A 7,526-nucleotide genomic window follows, 5' to 3' on the forward strand; every position below is an offset into this window, starting at 1 on the left:
AGGGTCACAGAAATGAGCAGGGAGCCACATCAGAAAGATTTAATGGTAAACTCCTATTAAACTCCTAGGAGTCGTCAAGAAAACCACCAAATACCTTTGTGTTTATTCCAGTATTGTTTACTACAGTGAGTAAAACAATCTAAAAAGCTAGTAAAATGGAATTAGCCCAAAAGTATGATAAAATCACACATTGGAATATCACCATTAGAATGTGTGATGTTGACCTGTAAATAATGTTGTGAAATAATTACTGTCAGGTAAAAATTCAGACTAGAAATATCCTATAAGTTATGAATCTCTAATAGAGTATTTTTTGACTAGTAAAATTGGTGAGTTATTTTATTTTTAGCATTCCTTCTTTGCATATTCTTTTTTCTACCTTACACATACGTAACTTTGTAATCACACATAGGGAATGTGACCAGGTGATGAGGTTAGTTCTGAGCAAACTGTAGGGTTTCATTTCTCCTTGGGGTGAAGATTTGTGGTAACAGTTACTCTATGCACATCATTCCAAGTCATTCACGGCACAGGTGAGGCAGGACACAGGGAGGGTCCAATATTTCAGAGATATTTCAGATCCACATGACAGCCAGACTTAGCAATGCATAAATATTTGTGCAGTGAACCTAAAACTCTGACAACTCAGGTGCAGATTTAGTCAAATACTATTGAATTTTTTAAAGCCAAATTTCATACTTTTTAATAAAATCACTATTTTAAAGTTTTTAAAAAAATGTTGGCAAATGATCTTCTGCAAGATAAAGAATTGAAGATAAAGATATTTTTGATGAATGACACTTTAAGATATGCTCTCTGAGACAAAGATAGCATTTTCTTAACAGTGAGGTTTTCACTTCTAACCCCCCTACCTTCTCCTGTCCTAACTGAGAATCTCACTAAGCTGTTCATAGCTGGGGGACTCCACATGTTAACCTCTGAGGTTTCTGTGGGGCTCCCTCAGGCAGTGGCATCACTGTGGTCTCTCAGAGCACAGAAATACACGGCTGAGTCCTCGAGCTGTAAGTCCGAGATGATGAGGCTGATGGAACTTCTTGCTTTCTGGAAGTTCAAAAAATACTGACTTTTTGTTGTATTCAGCTCATTGTAAGACTCCTGAAGAATAAGGAAAATCATTTCCCCACTTGGTGGTTGCTTGTACCAGAATAAATAATAAGTATAGCTATTAGCTTCATATGCACAGTTCAAGGTTACATCCTCCTTCTCCAGCACAGAAATTTCTGACCGATTTTGAGTTACTTTCTGGGCCATGATGGATCCTAGAGAGAAGAAAAAAAATTATATATATATAATGAATTATAAATTATTATAATATATTATAATAACATTATAATTAATACTATAAATTATATTTATAAATTATAAATATATATGAGAGAGAATGAGAGACCAAAAGGAAGAGGCTGATTCTCCTGATGGAACTCACAGGGCTTCAAGTAACAGAGGATTAAGAGTTCTCATTCCTCTGCCAGTTAACCAAGTCTCCTAAACCCCAAGAGACAATAATAACCTGCCCTACCTCTACACATGGGAGCTGAGCAGAGCTGAGTCTGTTTGCGGTCATCCTTACCAGCCTTACCAAGGCAGACAGAGGCTATGACAGCTCTGAGCAGGCCAGGGAGCCCCATGTTGGACGTTCCTCCTCTGAGTGAGATGCTCTGTGGTCTCTCTCAAATCCGGGTGGAGGTGCCTGACCTGTGCCTGCCAGGGCACATGCACAGTGACTGAGCTGTGAGGTGCTTCTGCACCAGAGCAGGAAGTGTAACTGGCTGACATCAGTTTGCCTGTGTCATGCCGTGGCTCGTTGATGTGCTCGGTGATTGTAACCTGCCTATTTAGACCTGAAAGTCACTTGGTCATATCTGACTCTTTGTGACTCCCTGGACTGTAGCCCACCAGTTTCCTCTGTCCTTGGGATTCTCCAGGCAAGAATATTGGAGTGGGTTGCCATGCTGTAATTAACTTAACAACAATTACATCAGGGCTACAGGCATATTCAGTCAATGCATCTAGGATAGACATACCTTTTGTGACAAAAACAACTTATTATAATTATAGTGACCTCTGAGAACAGTCATCCATTTTTTATATAAATTTATTTATTTTAATTGGAGGTTAATTACTTTACAATATTGTATTGGTTTTGGCATACATCAACATGTATCCGCCACAGGTATACACATGTTCCCCATCCTGAACCCCCTTCCCTCCTCCCTCCCCATACATGAAACTGGAGCCTATTATACAGAGTGAAGTAAGCCAGAAAAAAAAAACACCAATACAGTATACTAATGCATATATATGGAATTTAGAAAGATGGTAACGATAACCCTGTATGCGAGACAGCAAAAGAGACAGATGTATAGAACAGTTATCCATTTTTGTATAGCTCTTTTTCAGGGGGAAGGATCTGCAGCCCAAATCTACAGTGAAATAAGCTGGCAAGTTTTTCTTTCATACAGGAAGATAAAACTGTTTACTCTCAATCATCATAACTTTTCTTCCTACACTCCAAGGCATGGGTTTCTAGGGAAATTTGTGCTGGATAAAGTTCCTTCTGTTTAATGCAATCATAGCAAGTTTCCTGGTGGACAAAATTTGTCCAGCTGTATGTGTCGAACAGTCATCAATAATGTGTGCTAAAATAATCTTGCTTTTAAATATCCACCCTGTAGTCCAAATGAGTACGAGCTCACCAGACCATGCATTCTTATGTCCTTGTATCAGAAATGTAGCCCTAGAGGCTGCGTGCCGCAGCTACTGAGCACGCGCGCTGCCTCTGCTGAAGCCCGCGCCGCTGGAGCCTGTGCTCTGCAGTGAGAAGCCTCCGCGCTGAGAAGCCCATGCCCTGCAGTGAAGAGTAACCTCCACTCGCTGCGGCTGGAGAGAGCCCGAGTTCAGCAACAAAGACCCAGCTGAGCCAAAAATAAATAAACAAATAAATAATAAAAGAAACACGGCCACTCAAAAGTCACATATGCTTTTTCATCCCACGGCTGCAGCAGCTCCAGTTCAAAGGCTTTCACTGGAAACAGCACCTCAACAGCGTTACGTCTCAGCCACATGCAGACTGGCGTGTGATTTGCCTACTACCTCTGTGTTGGTTTATGATTATGATTCAGGTGATGCGCCTTTAATCATCTATTTCTTTTCTCTAAATGAATTATTAATTCTGTGGTATCTAATATCCATCTTACATTATGAGAAAAATAGATTTTTTTTAAAAGTCAGTCTAGAGAAGAGAGGAATCTTTCTGGCTGAACAGGGGTGCTTCTGGGGATTGGAGCTTGGGTCCTCTTTAAGAGTGACATCTACCCTATTATCCCTGTAGAGCAATTTCCACCCTCCTGAGTTTCTAGGATTAGACCTGAGCTTGATTGGTTTTCCTGAGAAACTCTAAATGTAAACTGAATTCTGATCAAGGAGAGAATATACCTCTTCCTGACTTCAGCTTCCTGCTCCCCTGGGGTTTGTGTTCAGCTCCCCCTGCAGCTCTGTGTCACTGTGTCACTCAGAGCACAGTAGTACACGGCCGAGTCTGATGCTTGCACTGCCCGTTTCTGCAGGTGGAAGGAGCTGTCACTCGTAACAAGAGTGGCCTGAAAACCTTCATGCTCTGGCCTCTGGTTTGTCATTGAGCCCTTCAGGAAAAGTTGAGGAGCTTTGTTGAGATGCTGGACATACCAAAAAAGATAGGAATCTGAATATGTGGCCTGGTAAGTGCAGTTCAGGGTCATAAGAGCGCCCTCTGAGACAGTCACTGGGCCTTCTGTCTGGGTCACTGAGTCACCATTGGTCCCTCCTGGAAGAGAATCACTTTGTTATAGTAGAAATGTACAGGAGGAGTTTTCAGCCAGAGAAGAAAAATAAAACTTACCTGTTACCACAGGAAAATGAAAAATCATTTTAGGATAAAATGCTACTTACCAAGTATTAAGAAGATGACAAGAACTGAGTGAGTGGCAGAAAACATTCTGGCAACAGCCCTCGTTCCCTGGAAGCACCAAATCTAACAAAGTTAGTCTCCGCGGGGTGGGGGGGGGATGTTACAGAAGCTCCTCACTCAGAAACTGGGAACCCCTTTCTGCACAGGAGCAGTCATCTGTCTTGTGGGTACAGAGTAGGCAAGTCAAACCAGCTCCTGAATACAAAAAGGAATCGCATCTGAAGGAAGCTCCGCCCTCTGGTGGTGATCTTAAACATTACACCAGAGTCATATCTGACCTCAGTTCAGTTCAGTCGCTCAGTCGTGTCCAACTCTTTGCGACCCCATGGACAGCAGCAGGCCAGGCTTCCTTGTCCAACACCAGCTCCTGGAGCTTGCTCAAAGCCATATCCATTGAGTCGGTCATGCCATCCAACCATCTCATCTTCTGTCGTCCCCTTCTCCTCCTGCCTTCAATCTTTCCCAGCATCAGGGTCTTTTCCAATGAGTCAGCTCTACACATCAGGTGTCCAAAGTATTGGAGCTTCAACTTCAGCATCAGTCCTTCCAGTGAATATTCAGAGCTGATTTCATTTAGGACTGACTGGTTTGATCTCCTTGCATTCCAAGGGGTCTCAAGAGCCAAGGGGCTCTCTTTTGAAGACCACAGTTCAAAAGCATCAGTTCTTCGGCGCTCAGCTTTCTTTTTGGTCCAACTCTCACATCCATACACGACTACAGGAAAAACCATAGGTTTGACAATATGGACTTTTGTCAGCAAAGTAATGTCCCAGCTTTTTAATATGCTGTCTAGGTTGTTCATAGCTTTTCTTCAAGGAGCAAGTGTCTTTTAATTTCATGTCTGCAGTCACCATTCGCAGTGATTTTGGAGCCCTAGAAAATAAAGTCTGTCACTGTTTCCATTGTTTCCCCATCTATTTGCCATGGGGTGATGGGACTGGATGCCATGATCTTAGTTTTTGAACGCTTAGTTTAAAGCCAGCTTTTTCACTGTCCTCATCCTGACCTACTCCTGGCCTAGTCCTCCTGATGATGGTTTGTGGGTACACACAGGAGAATGGGACAGGACCCTAAGAGGAGAGCCCTAAACACAAACATGCTTTGGGAAACGTTCCATTATTACATCCATTATTTTCTGTGTGGTATGGTATCTCTAGCTTTGGAAATAATACCAGTTAACAATTTTTAGGAGGAATAGTGAGAAGGTTTCTTCTTTACATATGTCTCCATGATTCCCATGGGTCAGGAAAGGACTCCTCTGCATGGAAAGTGCTCCCTCCTCTCCCTAGACCTTCACCTGATTCGCTCTATTCATCCCCGAGACACAGCCCACATGCTGCTGGAATGCTGCATAAGGTTGGAATCATTATCTGAGTCAGGTCTCAAAGAACGTGCAGCTGAGTGACCAGTAACCGCCCCTGTGCCCTGTGCTCTGCTCAGCTGCTCAGTCGTGTCTGACGCTGTGGCCCTAGAGACTATAGCCTGCCAGGCTCCTCTGTCCACGGGATTTCCAGGCAAGAATACTAGAGTGGCTTGCCGTGCCCTCCTCCAGGGGGTCTTCCCAACACGGGGATTGAGCCAGAGTCTCCTGCCTCTCCCGCATTGCAGGTGGACCCTTTGCACATCTGAGCCACCAGATCACTTAAGGCAGATCTCATCTAATGTGGTGGAATGAGCAGGTTATTACCCCTACCCATCATAAAATGTCATATTTGTAAAATTAAGGACTAAATTGCTGTTACTTCTTTTTACTGATAAAGGTAGAGTTGACTTCCAACTAGAAAACTGGACAAAATATTTGAAACAAGTTGTGGATCTCGGACATCAGGTGGCACAGAGATAAGGAAAACAGGTGAGATGAGCCAGGACATCGCCCAGCTTTCTTCATGGAGGCAGCTTCTAGGCACCAGTGCATGAGGGATTTAACAAAAATGGCCCAACTGTCTCACTGTGAGATGGAATAATATTTGGGGATCCTGAGGAACCTAGAAATTTGTGGACCAGTGTACCAGAGAGGAGGGATGTGGGCGAAAGAGAGAGAGGGAGAGAGATGAGGGCAAAGAGGTGGGGGAGGCGTCACTGTGAATCTTGGACTGAGTACTGATCTGTAAGTAGAGAGAGAAGACTCAGTGAGTTTGGTAAACCTCCCTGAAGGGGCCTCCTTTGGGGCCCTGGACCCTACTTGGATGACAAGGCACTTTACACCCCTAGCCTCTGAGAGACAGGTGACCTTACTTAGGTAACCTGGTTCTGGAAGCATCTTTTTACCTCTTGTCACATTCTTGCTTTAATTCAACTAAGTATTTTTTTTAGAATGTCAAGTTTAGTTCTTAATATATTAGCCAGGCACTCTTCATTCCTGAGGCATGTGTGTGGTACTTATCTGCCTTCTGTTTGTTTGTTTGTTTTATTAGGGATTCAGGAATCTCACTGGAAAGAACTGTTTGCTCAGTGTCTGTCAGCCTGTCTAGTTTCTTGTGAAATTATTTGTGCTAGTGAAGTGAACCCAGCAGAAGATTTAATGGGGTCATTTCATAGCTTGTTCTTTTCTCTAGCATAGGGTTTATTTTATGCAAATCTGACTATATTATGGTAAGACTTGTTGCCATTGTTCTTTGCTGACATAAACCATTCTAAGGCCTGGGGACGCGTGGCTGCAGACAGCTGGGAGGCTGCCTGACACGGGCTCTCAGGGCCGCGCTGTCCATCCAGTAACAGTGGCTGTGACTCAGTCAGATGAACCAAGAACAGTCAAATGTGCCTTTTTCACCTACAGAGATTTTCTCACCAGTTAAAATGAATTTTGTTATTTCTTACCAAAACTGGGGTCATTTTTAATGCACATCTGTTTGCTGAGCTGTTCTTTTTGTTTTTTTGTCTGCACCAGGTCTTATTTTAGGATTGTGGGATCTAGTTCCCTGACCAGGAATCGAACCTGGGCCTCCTGCAATGTGAGTGCAGAGTCCTACTCACTGAACCAACCCTCCACCTAAAATTAGCATCTTGAGTTGAAGTTATCATGCTGGCAGGACTCTCTGGCTCCGCAGATCACCTAGATTCTCTTCAACTCTTCTGCATTTTCAGGAATCCCTAGGCTCCAGCATTCGTTCTGGAAATTTACAGGGTTGTCTACAATGTGGAAACAAAAATCAGACACAATTCCTACCTCAAATTTCTTTCAGTTGATTGAGGAGCAGGTAAGCAAAAAAAAATCCTATGCCCTGTCTGTACTCCCACTAGCCTGGACCCCAGTACGTGAAATGAGGGATCAGACTAAAAGCAGAGAACTGACGAGTTACCACTAGGGAAATAAAACCTGCTAGAATAGTTGTATTTCCCCACCATTAAGATTTATTTTTGTTCTTTCATCCCCCTCTCCATTTCTATGTCTGTTTATTAAGATGTTGAACCCCCAGCGCTCAGGTGGCCAGCACCCAGTGTGCAGGACTCTAGGATGTCAGGGAGGAAGGCAGTGCTTACCTTCAGGTGGGTGTCCGGATTCACCCTAAGTGATGATGGTGAGTACATCTGCCAAGACCATAAAACTACTATAACTATT

At 43.4% G+C, this 7,526-nt stretch overlaps 1 pseudogene; it reads right to left on the minus strand.

Moving 5' to 3' along the window:
* Nucleotides 1-960: 960 nt before the first annotated feature.
* Nucleotides 961-3,994, minus strand: LOC120853710 (annotated as a pseudogene).
* Between the last annotated feature and the right edge of the window lie 3,532 nt (nt 3,995-7,526).

This window comes from Oryx dammah, unplaced genomic scaffold (genome assembly GCF_014754425.2).
Source record: "Oryx dammah isolate SB20612 unplaced genomic scaffold, SCBI_Odam_1.1 HiC_scaffold_26, whole genome shotgun sequence".
Lineage (NCBI taxonomy): Eukaryota > Metazoa > Chordata > Mammalia > Artiodactyla > Bovidae > Oryx > Oryx dammah.